General features: G+C 51.5%; 1 long non-coding RNA gene across 1 annotated transcript; it reads left to right on the forward strand.

The window, feature by feature from the left end:
* Window positions 1-9,048: 9,048 nt before the first annotated feature.
* Window positions 9,049-10,168, forward strand: LOC142076962 (uncharacterized). The gene is made up of 3 exons (XR_012671450.1): window positions 9,049-9,084; window positions 9,500-9,568; window positions 10,042-10,168. It is a non-coding gene; the product is annotated as an uncharacterized LOC142076962 (long non-coding RNA).
* Window positions 10,169-20,141: the final 9,973 nt, after the last annotated feature.

A 20,141-nucleotide genomic window follows, 5' to 3' on the forward strand; every position in this document is an offset into this window, starting at 1 on the left:
GATAGCTAAGTTACACAGTGCTGAATTATTTATTGTATTTAAATATGCTGTGATGTTATTTGTATGCTGAAGTTGTTTTGAAAAGAATTGTACGCACTGTCATTATTGAGGAATATTGACTTAGGAGAGGTCAAGGCTGCCTTTGAGATAAATGCAAATCCGGTGGATGGCATTTGATAGCCACTTAACATTGAAGGTGCTATTCAGGAAGATCCCATGGGCTGGTTTAATGGTATCTAAAAAGACGTGCTCCTGGTTTTGTAACAGTAGCATATTGAAAACATAAAATGTCCCAAGTTTGCTGTTTTGACAAAGAGATGGACAAGAGACCTTGCAAGGTTAGTCTAAAGTGTAGCTAATCCTACCCATCCTGTCTCCCTCCACCTTCTCCGAGCGGGGCTGAGAACACTTCTGGAAGTTTCTCTGTTTTTCCTGCAGTCACTTCTGTGAGGCAGTGGAATTTTTACCACATTTATTTTCCAAATAAAGTTTTGGAACCCATGGTTGCTCTCCTCAGGCTTCGACCTACAGCGAGGTATCCCGTTGTTTTACAGCGGGAAAGGAGAGAAAAAGAAAAGTGAATGTACTACTTCTTCTTTGGTGAAAACACTTGGTTCATCTGTTCATCTTGCAGACTTATCTAGGGTTGGAGCCTAAGCAATCACCCCAGCTCTCCCCTCTGCCATTTGGAGGTGTATCTTCCCCTGTCTCATTGTAGGAAACCAAGGGATGAAGGCAGGGAGGGAGAGAGAGGCCAACAGAGGCAGGCATGAAAGGGGAGGAGAAGGGATGCGGGGGTAGAAGGAGGGGGAGAGGCAGCTCTACAGCACTGGCAGGCATGTCAATGGGGACAGACGGAGAGTGGGGGCCCTCTTGTCCCCACATTTACCTTTTGCTTCCCATCTCCCAGTACCCTCCAGTTCCCAGTGTCCCTTAGTACCTGCGGAGGGTGGGGGGAAGGACAGGACTCAGCAGGGAGTCTCTGTCCTGCTGTACTGCTTTTGGCTGGGATAGAGTTAACAACAGATTTGCCCAGAGCATATTAGAGAGAACTTACAATTGTTATAACTGTTTAACAGTTGCTCGTCGTGATATTGACTTACCTGTTCTTGACGTTAGTTTATCTGATCTGTGCTGTGCTCCCTTTTTTGTGGTACATGTTAAAGGCTGGTTTTGCCTTTTGCAGTTTGCTGTGCTCTGTAGCGCTTGGTGGTGTTTTCTCTGGGAGATGTATTGTAAAAGCACTGGCCTTGAGTTTAATCTGGTATTTGAGCTCCGCACTGATGCCATTAGTCTGCTTTGGGAATCATCTCATGGAGACAATTAGCAATCACACTTTTTCCTTTTTCTCCTCTGAGAGATTTTCCGTGGAGGACACACAGAATGGCACCTTCACCACCTTCTTCTGTGTGGCAGATGTTTTCTCCCTTGTTACAATAACTCTTCAGTATCATGAACATCCTTGGGTAACCAAAATACTCCTATTGGTTCTTCTCAAGAATATTTTTTCAGCTTTTTCTAAGGTTAACCAACTATGTAGGAATATCACCCACAGATATGTCCCAAGGCAGTGTGGTTATGGGTGACAAGGCATGTGGGACAATAGGGGCAGGTACCTGAATGGTTGTCACCTCCGATGGTCTGGGACTTCAACCCAAACAAGTGCGGGATCCTGATGAAGTGACAGAATGTGTGAAAGAAGGGTGCCTTGGCCCTGGCTGCGCCAAAGAGACACAGCTTGTCGCACTGTGCTGGGGTCTGTCCTACGCCTACTGAGCACTATTCAGCACTATTCAGCACCCTCAAGGGAAGAGAGGGTCTCTGGATCTAAAGACATAAACCCAGACATTGTGGCTAAACCAGAGACCCAGCCCTCAACTGTATCAGTCGCCCCTAGAGTCAAGAAGGAATAATGGAAGCAGAGGTCAACTTGTGAGATATGCAAAAAGATTTCAGGCGTCATCCAGGAGAGCAAATTATCAGCTGGTTGCTCTGATGCTGGGATATTGGGGCCAATAGTCAGGAATTAGAAGGTAAGGAATCTTGCTAGGGATAAGGCCATTGACAAAGCGATTGGAAAAGGGGCAGCAGTCCTCAGTCTCTGGAGGCGACTCCTGTCAAGGGTGAAGGAAAGGTATCCCTTCAAGGAAGATCTTGCAAATTCCCAAACAAGTGGCCCACCTTTGAGGGAGGTATCCAGTATCTGAGGGAATTAGCTGTGGTGGAGGTGATTGACAGCAACCTCGAGAACAACCAGGCATCCAAAGACCCAGATGAAATCCAGCGTACACAGTCCATGTGGCCAAAGTTTGTACGAAGTGCACCAACATCATATGCCAACACCCTGGTGATAATGAGCTGGACAGGCGCGGAGGCACCAGCTGTGGATGGACTGGCCAGCCAACTCCAGGAATTGAACGAGACTCTCACTTCCTCCCTGCAGGCCTGCATCTCAGCTGTGGAGAAACTGTCCCAACAATTGTGCCAGCATTTAAAAAAGGATGTATTCCTCTCTCATACCGACCAATATCTCAGCTATTAAGAGTCAGCCTTTTTCTGCTCAAGGGAAAGGGTATCGGTGGCATACACCATGTGCCACCCTGTGGTTCTGCCTGCATGACCAGGGGGAGGACATGAGGAAGTGGGATGGTGAACCTACCTGCAGACTAGAAGCTCAGGTACAGGAACTGCAAGAAAAAACAACTGTTCAAAGGCATCCATCCAGGAAAACTACTGCTCCAGTTTCTGTTGGGCAGAGTAGAAGGGCTGATCTTACTTTTGACCCTGATGAAGGGACTTCTGGTTTGCACTTACAAAAGCCAAGTGATGAATGTGCTGACCAGGAACAAAGGGGCCCTGGCCCCGTCTTCAGCCAGGCAGAAGAAAGGGACATCCAAGTTTGCTGGACTCTGTGGGTTCAATGGCCTGGCACATCAGAGCCAAAGAGTGATCAGCAAGCCTCGCTCACCCATTAACAGTCCCATATGGCCAGTGTGAAAGTCTAATGGAGAGTGGAGACTAACAGTAGACTCTCGTGGCCTGAATGAAGTCATGCTGCTGCTGAGTGCTGCCGTGCCAGACATGCTAGAACTCCAGTATGAACTGGAGTCAAAGGCAGCCAAACGGTATGCAACAATTGTTATTGCTAATGTGTTTTTCTCGATCTCTTTAGCAGCAGAGTGCAGGCCACAGTTTGCTTTCACTTGGAGGGGCGTCCAGTACACCTGGAAATCGACTGCCCCAGGGGTGGAAACACAGCCCTACCATTTGCCATGGACTGATCCAGACTGCACTGGAACAGGGTGAAGCTCCAGAACACCTGCCGTATATTGATGACATCATTGTGTGAGGCAACACAGCAGAGGAAGTGTTTGAGAAAGGGAGAAGAATAATCCAGATCCTTCTGAAAGCTGGTTTTGCCATAAAATAAAGTAAGGTCAAAGGACCTGCACGGGAGGTCCAGTTTTAGGAATAAAATAGCAAGATGGGCATTGTCATAGCCCAATGGATGTGATCAATAAAATAACAGATTTGTCGCCACCAACTACCAAAAAAGAAACACAAGCTTTCTGAGGTGGTGTGGCTTTTTTGGAGAGTGCATCTTCCAGGTTATAGTCTGATCGTAAGGCCTCTCTATCGAGTGACCCAGAAGAAGAATGGTTTTGAGTGGGGCCCTGAGCAGCAACAAGCCTTTGAACAAATTAAATGGGAGATAGTTCGTGTGGTAGCCCTTGGGCCAGTCTAAACAGGACAAGATGTAAAAAATGTGGGTGGTGGTGCATTTCTTCCCCCGCTTCTCCTGGGCCGCTTGTTGATCTGGGCCACTTGTTGATCTCAGAAATTCCCTTGAAACCTCGGCCTTGGTGTACCGAGTCTGGTGGTTGAGCGCTCCTTGACCGTATCAGAAACTCTGCATAGCTGAGGCTGGGAACGTACCCCTACTGCCTGGCCCAGGTGTCATCTTATCTGAGTCATAGCTCAAGTGGAACAACACTGAAACCTTCAGAATTTTTTAGTAATTACCACCTGGGACTGTGGCCAGGATGGGAATTTACGGATGACTAAAGCCAATTACCTTGCGAACCTATAAACGGTGGTCCTAAGTGAGGCCCTTTGAGCTCTCCAGGACCGCAGCGGGCTGCACCCACCATCTCCCTCTGAGTGGGACGCCTCTCAGATCTTGCGACCTCTTGAGTCTGCGATATTCGGAGGACCGTTTTCCGACGGGACCTGGATGGGCTGGAACTCTTCACTGCTTGAGGCTCAACCCTCGCCTGTTGAGAAATGCCGAGACATTTTACGTGAATATTTCTTCACCGAACTCGAGGGGAATTTTTAACAGGTATACCTTTTGTACATGAATATATATATTTCTGCCTCTGTGTGTGTGTGTGAACTGATAATAAGCATAATCTGTAATTAAGTCACTGTTGTGATTGTAGTAGACTCTACTAACTTACTCTGTAAATGTTAAATTAGTTAATGATTAAGTGCTCCTAAAATCTTATGATCTATACTTCATCCATGTAGTAAGTAATAGAGTGAAACTTGCCACTGAACTCTGTTAAGTCATGCTTTTATAATTTTCTATTAAAATCACTTTCTGCTAATACCTTTGATGGTGATTCTTTAAGCAGCCTCTAAACCACTCATTTGCAACAACGTGCTTTACACCACAGCCAAGGACCATGGCCCCACCTGGAAAGAAAGAAGCGCCTGCAGAGACTTGAGGTCGACCTCCAGGGTTTGGAGATGGGGTTATAGAGGATCCAAGGCCCACTACACTCCAACAGAAAAAGAAATATTAGCAGCCAATGAAGGGCTTCGAGCCACTTCAGAAGTAGTTGGTACTGAAGCACAGCTCCTCTTGGCACCTCAATTGCCTGTGCTGGGATGGATGTTCAAATTGAGGGTACCCTCTATACATCATGTAACTGATGAGTGGAGTAAACAGGTTATGCTGATAACGCAACGGGCTTGAACGGGAAACCCTGACCGCCTGGGAATCCTGGAAGTGATCATGGACTGGCCAGAAGGCCAAAACTTTGGAGTGTTGCCAGAGGTGACTCGTGCTGAAGAGGCCCCACTAGGTAATAAATTACCAGAAAGAGAGAAGCAATATGCCCTGTTCACTGATGGGTCCTGTCATATTGTGGGAAAACATGGGAGGTGGAAAGCTCCTGCATGGTGTCCTACACAACAAGTCGCAGAAACTGTTGAAGGAGAAGGTGAATCGAGTCAGTGTGCAGAGGTGAAAGCCATCCGGCTGGGTTTAGAGAAAAATGGCCAGTCCTTTATCTCTATACTGACTCACGGATGGTGGCAAATGCTCTGTGGGGGTGGCCACAGCAATGGAAGCAGACCAACTGGCAGCGCAGAGGCAAACCCATCTGGGCTGCTGAACTGTGGCAAGATATTGCTGCCTGCGTGGAGAACCTGGTTGTAAAAGTACGTCACATAAATCCTCACGTACCCAAGAGTCGTGCCACTGAAGAACATTGAAACAACGAGCAAGTGGACCAGGCTGCTAGAATTGAAGAGGCTCAGGTGGATCTGGACTGGGAGCATAAGGGTGAGCTATTTATAGATCGGTGGGTCCATGACACATCAGGACATCCAGGAAGGGATGCAACATACAAATGGGCTTGTGATCGAGGGGTGGACATGACCATTGATGCCATTGCACAGGTTATCCATGAATGTAAAACGTGCGTCGTAATCAAACGCGCCAAGCAGCTAAAGCCTTTTTGGTATAGAGGACGATGGCTGAAATACCAGTATGGGGAAGCCTGGCAGACTGATTATATCACGCTACCACAAACCTGCCACAGCAAGCACCATGTGCTTACAAAGGTGGAAGCGACTACCGGATGGTTGGAAACATACCCTGTGACCCACACCACTGCCTGGAATACTATCATCTTGGGCCTTGAAAAGCAAGTTCTATGGTGGCGCAGCACCCCTGAAAGAATTGAATCAGACAACAGGACTCATTTCCAAAACAACCTCATAAACACCTGGGCCAAGGAGCATGGCATTGAGTGGGTGTGTCGCATCCCCTATCATGCAGCAGCCTCTGGGAAAGTTGAACGATACACTGGACTGTTAAAAACTACACTGAGAGCAACGGGTGCTAGGACATTCAAGCACTGGGATACAACTTTAGCAGAAGCCACTTGGCTAGTTAACACTAGAGGATTAGATTGGCTAGTTAACACTAGAGGATCTGCCAGTCAGCCTGGCCCTGCTCAATCAAAACCTCTGCACGCTGTGGAAGGAGATAAGGTCCCATAGTACATATATGGAACTGGATGAGAAAGACAGCCGGGTTATTCCTTCCTTGGGAAAAGGCAAACTCACTCATGGGACTGCTTTTGCTCAAGGACCTGGGTGGCTAATGGGGAAGGATGAGGAAGTCCAATGTGTGCCGCAAGATGAAAAGAACCCACAATTTGAGTTGTATGATGGCAGTGTGCTGCTGTGACTGCCGTGTGTCAAAGGTATTATGGCAGGAATCTCTTGCTGATAGCCAGGCTAGAGGCAAGGGGAGGCATTCATTGCAATGTTAAACCCTACGGCCTGGTCCAAAGGGACCTGGGGTGGAGATTGTAATGGATATACCTTTAAATTGCTGTAACCCATTATTTCAGTTGCACGTTATAGGAAGTGCTACAGCAGAAATCGCACGAACCAATGAAAGACGAACCTCACAACAAGCAGCGCAAGTGCAGCAGTGACCCAACCTGAGCTGGCTTTGGTGCCCTGTAACTCCCTGCAACACACCATCTCTCCTGTCCTGAGCGACCACCATAACAGACAGAGCCCAAAATCATGGACCAAATGAACTCAGTGGACATTTTCTGGTCATTTATGGACATTTTACATTTTACAGGGGTGGCCCCTAGACTAGGGGAGTGATATCTGTCTATATATATCAGAGGATAGGAAGTGGGGTGGTGGTTAATGGGGATGTACTGGATAGTGTGATAGCATGGGACCTGAGCATGACATAAATGGTATGGAATAAGGGGTGGAGAATGTACTGGTTTGGGCTGGGATAGAGTTAAATTTCTTCATAGTAGCTTGGAGGGGGCTATGTTTTGGACTTGTGATGAAAACAGTGTTGATAACACAGGGATGTTTTACTTCTTGCTGAGCAGTGCTTACACAGCATCAAGGCCTTTTCTGCTTCTCACACGACCCCACCAGCAAGTAGGCTGGGGGTGCACAAAACTTCTTGTTTTGGACAGCTGACCCCAGCTGAGCAAAGGGATATTCCATACCACATGGCGTCGTGCTCAGCAATAAAACTGGGAGGGTCGAGGTTTGTGAGGGCTATCGTCGCTCAGGGACTGATTGGGCGTCAATCGGTTGGTGGTGAGCAATTGTTTTCTTTTGTATCACTTGTTTTTCTTAGGGTTTATTTTCCTTTCTCTCTTTGTTATAGTATTTTCCTGTGGGTTGTGGTTTTTTTAAAATTATTCAACTGTCTTTATCACGAGTTTTCTCTTTTTTTTACCCACGAGTTTTCTCTTTTTTCCTTCCAATTCTCCTCCCATCCCACTGCGGGGGGAGTTAGTGAACAGCTATGTGGTACTTAGGTTGTGAGCCAGGGTTAAACAATGACACCTGCCAGGCTGTGGGGGGGCTGTGCATCTTGAGATACCCAGAGGAGGAGGATCTCACCTGTGACCAGGCTGAGCACAGCCCATGTCAGTGGGACCATCTCCTGGTCACAGGTTATTGTGAGGAGAGAGGAATGTGACTGACTCAACCCCCAGCTGTGTGACCCCTGGTCCCTCAGCCCCACTGCTCCCCATTCCTGATCAGTCCCAGCTCTTCCCACCATGCTGTAAGCTACCCCATTGTCTCAAATGTGTGGCTTAGAGGCCGCTTAAAGTATCACTGTCGAAGGTATTGGCAAAAAGTGATTTTAATAGAGATTTATAAAAGTGTGACTTAACAGAGTTCGATGGCAAGGTTCACTCTATCACTTACTACATGGATGAAGCATACAAAGAAAAAGAGCATGGGAAGCTGGGAAGTCCTTGACTACTGTAAACACTACTTAGCAACAGCTAAAACATCAGTGTGTTATCAACCTTATTCTCATATTAAATCCAAAACACACCACTATACCAGCTACTATGAAGAAAATTAACTCTATCCCAGCTGAAACCAGGATATCGTGTTAAAATTGAGTTGGAATGGTTTATACAGAGGCCGAGGACAAGAAGCTTAAGGGAGACTCTCCTGTTGAGTCATGAGGTTCAGAGAAGACCCGGCTGGATCCAATCTTAGTCTCAGACTTGGACAACAGTTTATATCTAATAAAAAAGGGTAAGGAGACCCTCCCGTTGAGTCACGAGATTCAGAGTAGACCCCCTTGCTTTCTAAACTCCTTCTCAGAGAGGAGTCTAGGTGCAGCTGGACCTACCCCTAGGCCCAGACTTGGTCAACGGTTTATGTCTAGAGGATTATATGTGTTTAGCAGCAGTCTAAGGCTCATTCACAGTTTTAAGGTAGATCATAAGATTTTGCTAGCGAGTACCTCCATCAATACACACGCACACAGACAGAGAGATTGATAAATATACGACGGTATACCTGTCAAAAATTCCCTTTGAGTTCAGTGAAATACTCACATCAAATTTCTTGGCATTTCTCAACGGGTGAAGGGTTGAGCCTCGAGGAGTGTTTTGGCCAAGGAGTGTTCCTCCGAATATCGTGAGCTCTGAGAGGCGTCCCACTCAGAGGGAGATACTGGCAGCAGCCCGCTGCGGTCCAGGAGAGCTCAAAGGGTCTCACTTGGGACCACTATACGTTCGCAAGATGATTGGCTTTAGTCATCCGTAAAAATTCTCAAGGTTTCAGTAGCAATGGTATCATTCCACTTGGGCTACGACTCAGATAAGGGTATCATGTAAGTAATGGGATGGACTTGTAGGGCATCCAGTCTGGGGAACTGGAGGCCAATATGGTCCTCCCATCCCTTCCTGGGACTGGGGACATCCCAGTGACCAGTGAGGTCTCATGGTCTCTCTCCAGAGGGGAATCAATATCGGGCGAGTGAAGAGGGCTGAGGTAGGTACCACGAGTTCCGCTGGCCCCAGGCCCTCCCCTCCCATGGTCACAACACTCCAGGGCATGCCAGTGTGCCCCAGTACACCCCGGTGCACCCCACTGCAACCCCACAGAACACCCCTGCACCCCAGTGTTTTCCTAGGAGGCCCCCATCCCCAGGGCCCCCATTGCCTTCCCATCCACCCCATTACAACCCAGTACACCCCAGTGCACCCCTGGATGCCCCAGGACACAGCCACACACCCAGGTGGGCCCCTTCCCCAGAACCCCCGCTGCTTTCTGTGCACCACCATACAACCTCATGTACCCCATTTTTCCCCAGAGGCACCTTCCCCAAAGACCCCATTGCTTTCCCCTGCCTCCCAGTACACCCCGGCTCACCCAAGCGTGTCCCTAACCCTCCCTTTCTCCCCAGCCCCTTGTGGCTGACAAGCTGGTGGAGCTTGTGCGCCAGAGACGCATGGCTGCAGCCGCTGATGTCTAGGTGAGCAGCATCATGGGGTCTCGAGCCTCAAAGGATCCTGGGCCCCTCAAAGGGATCCCTGAGCCCTCAGGGGTGGGCAGACCCTGGGTGTGGTAGGGGACTGTCCATGATGCATGTCCCAGGGTGAGCTGGACAGAGCTGCCCCCATGCCTTTCCTTGCACTCAGTGGGGCTCTAGGCACCCAGAGGGTCACTGTGCAGCCAGGCATACAGGTGCCATACAGACCCCCAGGATCACCGTGAGGGCTGGGCAGGGCTCTGGGAGATTTAGGGGCATCCTGGGGTAATGACACACTGGGCAAGGGGCTCTGGGTGCCATATGGATCTCAGGAGAGCCACGTCCTGTCCTGGGTATATTGGGGGCTCCAATCCTCTTCTCCTTCCCCAGGCCTCTGCAGAGAGAGACGATGGGGACAAGACCCCTCTCATGTCCCAGCGGACGTTGGGGATCACATTTTGGGCTCTGTCTTTCAGGACTGGAACTGGTGGTGACACCCTTGTCCTGTCCCCCTCCAGCGGCATGAGGAGATGATCATCCCTGGATGACCCCACCTGATTCCCTGGGAGCCCTGGGCCATTTCCCTCTCATGATCAATAAACCCCTTCAGCAAAGCTATGCTCTGCATGTGTGTGTGTGTCCATGTCCCTGTCCCCTCTCCTCTGCCAGCAGCCATATGCCTGGGTCCTCTCTGGCCGCACCACTGCGATGAGCAGAGTGGCTGAGGGACCCCGGATGCCTGGGATGTCTCTGTAAAGGAGATCCCCTTCCCACCCACCCTGTGCCTCCAGATAAGGCCAGATGAGGGCAAACTGGAGTGTCCCCCCATGAGGCTGGGAGAGGCGAAGGGCAGATGGTGCCAGCCCTTGGGCTACCTGGTGTTTTGGAGGCACAGCGGGAAACAGGTTCTTACCAGGGCTCCAAGTAGCACAATTTGTTGTCGGGCAGGAGAGGAGCGCAGACAGACAGCCCAGACCCCTGGGTCCTCTGCCCCGCTCTGGGACGGGTGGTGGTTCTCTGCCCCATGGACTCAGCACTCCTGGGTTCACAGGTAATTTCAGAGCCCCATGCCTGGCCCGTATGCCTTCCTGGACCCTCAGCCCACACTTTTCTCTCAAGCATTCCCCATCACAGGCCAGGAAGGCATGTTGGGGCACTGCAGAGAATCCCCCAGGGATGTATGGTCCAGTCCATCACCATGGGAGTGGGAGAAGGTGATTCCCTGGCGCTGAGCCTCTGTGGGTCCTCTCTGATGTCTGGTAGTGGGCTTTGGCACCAGCTGCAGCTGGTACCTCCACAAAAAGGTGCAGGCAGAGGCATGGGGTCCTCCATGGGCTGCAGGGTGGATATCTGCTCCACCGAGGACCTCTATGGGCTGCAGGGGGACAACCTGCATCACCATGGTCTTCACCACGGGCAGCAGGGGAATCTCTGCTCCAGTGCCTGGAGCACCTCCTCCCCCTCCTTCTTCACCACCCTTGGTGCTTGCAGGGCTGTTTCTCTCACTGCTCTCTGCCAGCTCTTGTTGTGCAGCACTTTTTTTTACCCTTTCTTAAATATGTTATCACGAAGGCACCACCAGAGTCGCCGATGGGCTCAGCTTAGGCCAGGAATGGGTGTGTCTTGGAGCCAGCTGGAACTGGCTCTGTTCAACACAGGGGCAGCCCCTGGTCTCCTCTCACAGAAGCCATGCCTGCAGCCCCTTCCCCCCTCCTAACCTTGCCATGTAAACCCAATGCAGTCACCCGTTCCTGGTTTTGCAACAGCTGGAGGTTACAGGCCTTGTGGCCTCTAAGTGTCTGTACCATTGCACTAAGGAGCTGGTGAACCTTTTGCTGTCAATTTGTTTAACTTTCTTTGGACCCATTTGCACGTTTGTCACCACCAAACAGTCAGAGGAGCGGCAGGGTTGTGTGAAGGAGGACTTAAGGACATGTGCCAGCATCGAGCCTTGTGGGACTTTGCTGATAATTTCCCCCAGGATGAACAGCGTTCATTAGCCCTTGGCTGTGGTTTCATCTCTCCAGGCATGCACTGAATTACCACTAACTTTTATGTTGGGAATTTTTCCCTCACTGCACTGCATTTCATGTCTTCAGTGGAGTCGACTGCAGGAGAATATTTCCCAGGGGGCCGGAGAGGACCTGAGAGTCCCCAGGAGCAGTAGGATGTGAGCGGGGCTGATGAGCACCATCCTGCAGCTTGTCCCTGGGCTGTGGGCTCGGGGCAGGAGCTGTCCCCACATTCTGCCCTGGGGACCCACCCAGCAGCACCTGGGAGGGTTGCTTGTGAGGTGCACCCGGCTGTCACCTCCTGGGGCTGCCTGGCAAGGGGCAGCTGGTCACCTCTGCCTCAGCCCAGACTTTGTTCCATTTCCTCCTATGGTTCTTGGTCACATTCTAACAAAAAATATATTAAAAAAAAAAAAAAAAGAGAAAGAAAACAAACCAAAAACACCCTCCCAACCCAGCCTTTGTGCAAGTGTTTCCCAGTGCAGAGTGATTTCAGGGCAGAGGGGGTTGCATTTAAATCTCTAAAGCCCTTCACAGCCTTTGGCAGCGTTTAGACATAGTCATGATGGATTTACCTTAAATAGTTTTATATCAATGGTGAAAGAAAGAAAACGTTTCCCAGGGGAGAGAGGAAACCTCTCCAGTTCCCCCATGGGCTCTGCTGTCTCCACACTTTTGGCCCAATGAAACCCCAACGATGCCCAGGCCTCCCTCCCCAGAGGCTGAAGGAGTGCAATCATAGCCTCCATCCACCCACCCACCCAGGAAACTACAGACCTGTTAGTCTACCCTCAGCATCTGGAAAAATTATGGAGAAGATCATATTGGGTGCTATGGAAAGGCATTTAAAGGACAATGCAATCGTCAGGCACAGTCAACATGGGTTCGCAAAGGGAAAGTAAGTCCTGTTTAACTAATTTGATATCCTTCTATGGTAAGGTCACCAGCCTCATGGATCAGGGGAGGGCGATGGATGTGGCTTTTCCAGATTTTAGTAAGGCTTTTGAGACCGTCCCTCACAGCATCCTTCTGGACAAGTTGTCCAACTGCGAGATGAGCAGGTTCACAGGGCGCTGGGTGAAGAGCTGGCTGAACGGCAGGGCTCAAAGGGCTGCAGTGAATGGGGCTACATCTGGCTGGTGACCGGTCACCAGTGGTGTTCCTCATGGCTCAATCCTAAGGCTGGTTCTGTTCAATATTTTTGTCAATGATCTGGATGGAGGACTTGAATGAACCATTAGCAAGTTTGCCGATGATACTAAACAGGGAGGTGCTGTTGACTCTCTCGAGGGACAAGAGGACATAGTATAACCAGCCAGTCAAAAGAGGTGATTATCCTACTGTATTCAGCGTTGGTGCGGCCTCACCTGGAGTACTCTGTGCAGTTCTGGGCCCACCATTTGAGAAGGATGTGAAGGTCCTTGAATGCGTCCAGAGGAGGGCATGTGCTCTGAGGAGCAGCTGAGGACTCTGGGTTTGTCTAGTTTGGAGAAGTGAAAGCTGAGGGGCGACCTCATTGCTCTCTGCAGCTTCCTGAGGAGCGAACGTGGAGAGGGAGGTGCTGATCTCTTCTCCCTGGGGTCCAGGAACAGGATGCATGGGAATGGTTCAAAGATGCATCAGGGGAGGTTTAGACTTGACATTAGGAAGCATTTCTTTACCGTGAGGGTGGTCAAACCCTGGAACAGGCTTCTTAGAGAGGTGGTCAACGTCCCATGCCTGCCAGTGTTTAAGAGGCATTTGGACAATGCCCTTATCAACATGCTTTAACTTTTGGTCAGCTCTGCGGTGGTCAGGCAGTTGGACTAGATGATGGTTGTAGGTCCCTTCCAATCGAAATCTATTCTATTCTATTCTATTCTATTCTATTCTGTTCTGTTCTGTTCTATTCTATTCTATTCTATTCTATTCTATTCTATTCTATCCTATCCTGTTCTGTTCTGTTCTGTTCTGTTCTGTTCTATTCTACTCTATATATAGTCTCCACAAACCTGTTTTCCAGACTCTCCATGGCTCCAGCCATTTGCAGAAGCGCAGTTAACCAGCAGGGTCTTGCCCAGATCCAGAATCATAAAGTAGTTTAGGTAGGAGGGCACCTCCAGAGGTCCTTTAGCACTTCTTGGTGTTCAAAGCTGGGCTGCCGTAGATTCAGCTGTTCAGGGTCTTGCCCAAGTGGGTTAGGAATGTTTCCAAGGATGAGGATCTTGCAGTCTCCCTGGGGTTCTGTTCCATTGTTTGACCACAGTCATGGTGGGGGACAGGGGACAGAGAGATCTAAAATCTAATTAATTTCCTCTGTTGCAACTTGTGCCTGTTCCTCTTATCCTTCTATTGCACACCACTGAGAAGAAATGGGATCAGAGGAGGCTAAGGCTGGGCCTGGAGTAAGCGGTGGCTCCAGCACCAAGTCCTCGTTGGCCAAGCACTGGGGGCCAAGCACTGAGCGTAGGCCGGGTTTCTGGCCATGGTGTGTGACCTGGCCACGTGTGGGACCTGGCCACGCTGCTTAGCACCAACCAGAGCCTGCGGGAGCTGGGACTCGGAGGAAATTATTTTGGAGACCCTGGACTTGAGCTGCTGTGTGAGGGGCTGAAGCAACCCACCTACTGGCTGGAGGTCGTGGGGTGAGGGACCCAGGGCCCCTTGGGGCTTTTCCCTGGCTGCCTCGTGGGCAGCCCTTGATGGGGGCTGAGGCTGGTCAGCTGCTGCCTGCAGGGATGGGAAGAGGCTGCCATGGAGGTGAGCTTGCAGCACTGGGTCCCTGCTCATCCTGTGCTCCCTGCCTGCCTGCCCGGAGAGCAAGAGGAGTGTGTGAAAGGGGTGCCCCTGCAGGCACCTCTTTCCCCAGCCCTGGTGTCTGCTGAGTGCGGGGTGTTCAGTCCCCCATGAGCGGGCACCGGGGGAGGACAGAGGACACATCCTCGTGAGGAGTCCCTCTTCTGCCAGGGCCAGCTCACCTGGGCTGGACCACTCGTCCTTGCCTTTACTCACATCGCCTGGCTGCCGTGCCGAACGTCGGGGCTCTTGTGAAGGGCCTGTGTTGTCTCTGCTAGCTCTGCCTGGGTGTTTGAGCCATGTGGGGCATCTCCTGGGGCTCTAGAGTGCTCTGCCGAGCCATGGACGTTAGATACACGGAACAAAACTGCTGATGTAGAGGGCCTGATGTTCACACTTGGGACGTTTTGGGTTGCTCTCCTTTTGGCTTACCTTTGGTCTTGCGCTATGGACTGGAAGCCTACAAAGAGCTGGAGCGCATTAGGTGTGCTCCTGGGGCACAAGTTCTGGGTCCCGCTCATCGCAGAGGAACCCAGTTCCCACCCTCTGAGGCTGCTCTGCAGGGTGAAATGGAGCACAACAACTGGGCCAATCCAGAGGTGTATCTCAGAAACACGCCATTGATGGGAGTGAAAAGACTCATGGAAATGCTCAAAGAGAAAGTGCCCCTGCCGTTTCCTTCCACTACTGCCACAGTCCTCTCTCAGCTGATCTGTGTGACCCCTGGCTACCTGGGCAAGGCTACAATTAGCCATCTCCATACACACACCTCGGTGTTTCCAGGCAGTGCCTCTTGCTGCACTGTGCACTCTGAGCCATGCTTCTCTGTCACAGTCCCCACTGTGAGGACGCTCTCTTGGGATCCCTTTGCCCAAGGAAGCTTCAAAATTCAACCCAGAAGAAAGGGTTCTCTGAACCAGGAGGTGCATTTCCCCATCTTCCCATCTCTGTTCCCCACAGACTCTGCTGCAGGCAGCACAGACCCCATTGGTGCGGCTGAACCTGGCAGCCTGGCAACACTCTTCTTAAAGCAGCCCAGGATATCCTCAGCCTTTGTTGTGGCAAGGACACACTGCTGGCTCATAGTCAACTCGGTGTCCACCAGGACCCCCAGGTCCTTTTCTGCCAAGCTGCTTTCCAGCCGGTCAGCCCTCAGCCTCTACTGGTGTATGGAGTTACTCATCCCAATATGAAAGACGTTGCACTTCTGTCACGAATGAGTGGTTTAGAGGCCGCTTAAAGAATCACCGTCAAAGGTATTAGCAGAAAGTGATTTAATAGAAATTTATAAAAGTGCCACTTAACGGAGTTCGATGGCAAGGTTTCCCTCTATCGCTTACTACATGGATGAAGCATACAAAGGAAAATCGAGTTAGAATTCAGCTAGAATGCTTTATACAGAGACCGAGGATGAAAAAGGGTAAGGGACACCCTCCCGTTGAGTCACGAGGTTCAGAGAAGACCCCCTTGCTTTCTAAACTCCTCACGCAGCTTAGGTGTGTCTGGATCCACTCCTAGTCCCAGACTTGGTCAACGGTTTATATCTGAGGGATTATATGTGTTTAGCAGCAGCCTAAGGCTCATGCACATTTTCAAGCTGATCACAAGATTTTAGTAGCAATTAATCATTTACTAATTTAACATTTACAAAGTAAGTTAGTGGAGTCTACTACAATCACTACAGTGACTTAGTTACAGAATACGCTTACTATCAGTTCACACACACACACACACACACAGAGACACAAAGATAGATAAATACACATAGGTATACCTGTTAAAAATTCCCCTCGAGTCCAGTGAGACATTCACGTCAAATGTCTCAGCATTTCTCAACGGGCGAGGGGTTGAGCCTCGAGGACTGTTTCAGCCCAGGTACTGCCGTCAGTCGGCGACGGTCCTCCTAATATTGCAAACGCGAGAGTTCGCGAGCTCTGAGAGGCGTCCCACTCAGAGGGAGATGCTGGGAGCAGCCCACTGCGGTCCAGGAGGGCTCAAAGGGTCTCACTTGGGATCCCTGTTTATAGGTTTGCAAGATGACTGGCTTTAGTCATCCATAAAGGTTCTCAAGGTTTCAGTAACAGTGGTATCCTTCCACTCGAGCTACGACTCAGACAAGGGTATCAGGGGATAACGAATTATCCCCGCTCTCGTCTCCCACCTGGGCCAGGCAGTAGGAGTTCCTGCTACGGTCAGTACATTCCCCAACCTCAGCTATGCAGAGTTCCTGATACGGTCAAGGGACGCTTCACCGCCTCACTCATTACACCAAGGCCAAGTTTTAACGGGAGTTTCTGAGATCATGGAGCGGCCCAGGAGAGGGGGGAGGGGTGGGAATGCACCACCACAACTTCCCCTTGTTGAACTTCAGGAGGTTCCTGTCAGTCCATTTCTCCAGCCCGTCCAGGTCCCTCTGAATGGTGGCACACTCATCTGGTCTGTCAACCACATCTCTGCTTTTGTATCATCTGCAAACTTGCTGAGGGTGCACTCGGTCCTGGTGTCTGATGACGATGTTCAACAGTATTAGCCACAGCGTTGACCCCGGGGGTATGCCACTGGTGACTGGCCTCCAGGTGGACTCAGGGCCACAATCCTTGAGTCGAGCCATTCAGCCAGTTTTAAATCCATCTCACTGCTTTTCTAGCCAATAGTCATCCGTCTGTCTAAGCGGGTGTTGCAGAAGACAGTCTCAATATCCCTTCTGAAGTTGAGCTAAATGACATCCTATGCTCTCTCCTCATCCACCAAGCCACTCATTTTACCAAAGACGGCTATAAGGTTGGTCAGATGCGATTTGCCCTTTGTAAATCCATGCCGAGTACTCCCAGTCTTCTCCCTTCCTGCCCTTCCTGTGTTCAGAAGTGGTTCCCGGAGTTATTTGCTCCATCACCTTTCTGGGATGGAGGTGACTGGCCAGCCCATAGTTCCCTAAATCCTCTTTCTCGTCTTTCTTGAAGATAGGGGCAACAGTTCTTCCAGACCTCAGGAACCTGCCCTGATCATCATGACTTTGCAGAGATTATCAAGAGTGCCCTTGCAGTGACACCAGTCAGCTCCCTCAGCCCTTGTGGGTGCATCCCATCAGGTCCATGGACTTACCTATGTCCCGGTTGCTTAAACATTCCCCAACCTGATTCTCTGCACCAAGGATAAGTCCGCCTTGCCCTGGACTGTCCCATTGATCTCAGGGAACTGCAATTGCTGAAGGCCAGTCTTACCAGTGAAGACCGAGGTGAAGGTGACATTCAGTACTTCGGTCTTCTGCATGTCCTTTGTGACCCGGTCCCTACTCCCATTCAGCAGCAGGACCAATCTTCTGTATTGTTCGTTCTGCTGCGGATGTACCTATAGAAGCCTTTCTTGTTGCCCCTCACTCACATCCCTTGCCAGATTCAACTCCAAGAGGGCTTTGGCTTTCGATCCCTGCACACTCGGACAGCATCTCTGTATTCTTCCCAAGCCGCTGTCCCGTGCTTCCATCTCCTGCATGCTTCCTTTTCAAGTTTGAATTTTGTCAGGGCTCTTTGTTCACCCATGGAAGCCTCCTGCCACCTTCACCTTTCTACCTGCTCATCAGCATGGACAGTTTTTGAGCTTGGAGGAGGTAAAAAAGAGTTTTTTCTTCTGTTTGCAAAGTCCCGAAGTGCCAAGTCCAGCACCTGGGGAGGTATAACCCCGTGCGCCAGTACATGCTGGAGGCAGGCCATCTGGAGAGCAACATTTGAAGCCTCCTGCGAGGCTGCAGCTGGAATGGGGGTAGTCGGGATTGTGTCTCAGCTGGAGACTGGTCCTGGCACAGGGCTGCACTGCAGAGCACTGCCCTTTCAGTGTCTCTGCGTCCACAGGTGGGTCAATGGAGAGGAGCAAATTCCTCCTCCTGCGCCGCCTCTGCCACCCTGTGCAACGCTCCTGTGTGTGTCACATCTGTCCCCGACTGCAGCAGCGGGAGCAGGGAAGGGGCCAGGCAATGCCTCCCTTGGGCGAGGTGTCCCAGGCTCTGATGGCAGGGTGGGTGGTGATGGGGACACAGGACGGGAAAGAGGGGCTCCTGGGCTTGGAGTGCCCGCAAACCCTCACCCAGGCACGGGGACTCCCCCTGCACCCCTCTGCCCGCCAGCATCCCTGGGGTGGGGTGAAGGATGGCTTCCCCTCTCCCGGGGGGTGGGGTGTGGGCTGGCTGAGGGACCCTCCCCTTCCCGCAGCACCAGGGACTGTCCCCACCCTGCGCTGTGCCCCAGGACTCCTCTACCCAAGGGCTCTGCAGCGCGGCAGGCGAGTGCGCTCGGCCGACAACCAAAAGCTTGGTGGTTCAGCCCCCCGGGAAGGGGCTGTGCTCCAGGCAGTGTGGCCAGGAGGGCTGCGCTGGCTGGTGGTCTGGATCTGTCCCAGCTGAGCACCTGCCTGGCAGAGGGGCTGGGGGGAGCCAAAGCTGGACCACATTGACCGTGATCTCCTGGAGTGCGACGATGGTTGAGAGGATGGACTGCTCATCTCTTCTGCTCTGCGCACGCGGGCGCCAACGCCATCCTCACCGGTGATTCTTATCTTTCTGCCTCAAAAACAACTGAGGAGTCTTTTGGAGCAGTGGCAGTCTTGCATTCACTTCCCTGCAGACAAGCATCTTCAAGCCCATTCTTAAAGCTGGCAAGACAATGACCAAGCTGGGACGGACATGCCCGTCCTCTCCTCCCTCCTCGCACTTGCGCTCGGTCACAGCAAAACCCAAACTTCTCCAGCAGTGCCTCCCTGGGGGGTCAGCTACGGGACAGCAGGTCTGCCGGAGGCTGGGACGTGCGTGTGGCTGTGGGATTCTGGCCAGTCTGAGCGTATGCTTTGGCCTCGTGGGTTCACTGAGGAGGGAGAGAGGGATGCCCTGGGTCACTGTCCTGGTCGAGCTCATGCTGGAGAGCCACGTTCACCTGCAAGAGGGGCTGCGGGAGGACCCAAGGAGCTGCTCGTGTCTGCATGAGCAGGATGTTCTCCTGCTGTGCGGGGACAGGGGGCTGCAAAGGGCTGTGGCTGGGATGGACAGTGCAGGCTGGTGGGTGGCTAGCTTATGGGTTTGGGAATGGTTGGGGTGCTTGTGCTGTGAGCTCTTGGTCCAATGTGGAGGGGACAGAGAACACAGAAGTCTGGGTGCGATGTGCAGGAATGACAAAGGAATGTGAATTTGGAGAGGAAAAATGACTGCCAGTCTCTGAGCTGGGGCTGTTCTGAAGTCACAGGGTCATGGCCCGTAGCTGTCCCTGCTACGCCCTGAGGAGTCACTGCTGCCACCTCTATGCCACCTTGGCCCTTTCAGTGGGAAGGAGCTGGTGCAGAGGGCTCTTCACTGCGGGTCTGTCCATGCCGTTTTGCTCCCTGCTGATGCCCAGAGAAAAGCACGTATTTCATCCAACATTGCAGCGGGGAGCAAAGGGGCCAAGAAACTCCGCTCAGGAAAGCAGGTGACTAAGCAAGGCTGGTGCTGCGGAGGAGGTGGGAGCTGGGTCTGGGCACCCAGGCAGAGGTGAGGGAGTTGTGCACGTGGGGCAGCAGAGTGGAATGTCAAGGGATGTCAGGAGCTGCCTCCACCTCCAGCAAATCCGGCCCAGGATCCCCCCGGGGACCTGGGCTCTCTGCCCAGTATGAGGGACACGGCTGCTGCTTTCCCCTTTGTGGGTTCAACCAGCAGCAAAGCTGAGCTCGTGTTCCAGAGACACACAGGACACAAACAGACACACAGCCTGCCACAGCCAAGACACTGCTGCCAGCAGCCCCCACGCACAGGACCCCCATCACGCGCA

The sequence above is a fragment of the Calonectris borealis genome, unplaced genomic scaffold (genome assembly GCF_964195595.1).
Source record: "Calonectris borealis unplaced genomic scaffold, bCalBor7.hap1.2 HAP1_SCAFFOLD_128, whole genome shotgun sequence".
Classification (NCBI taxonomy): domain Eukaryota; kingdom Metazoa; phylum Chordata; class Aves; order Procellariiformes; family Procellariidae; genus Calonectris; species Calonectris borealis.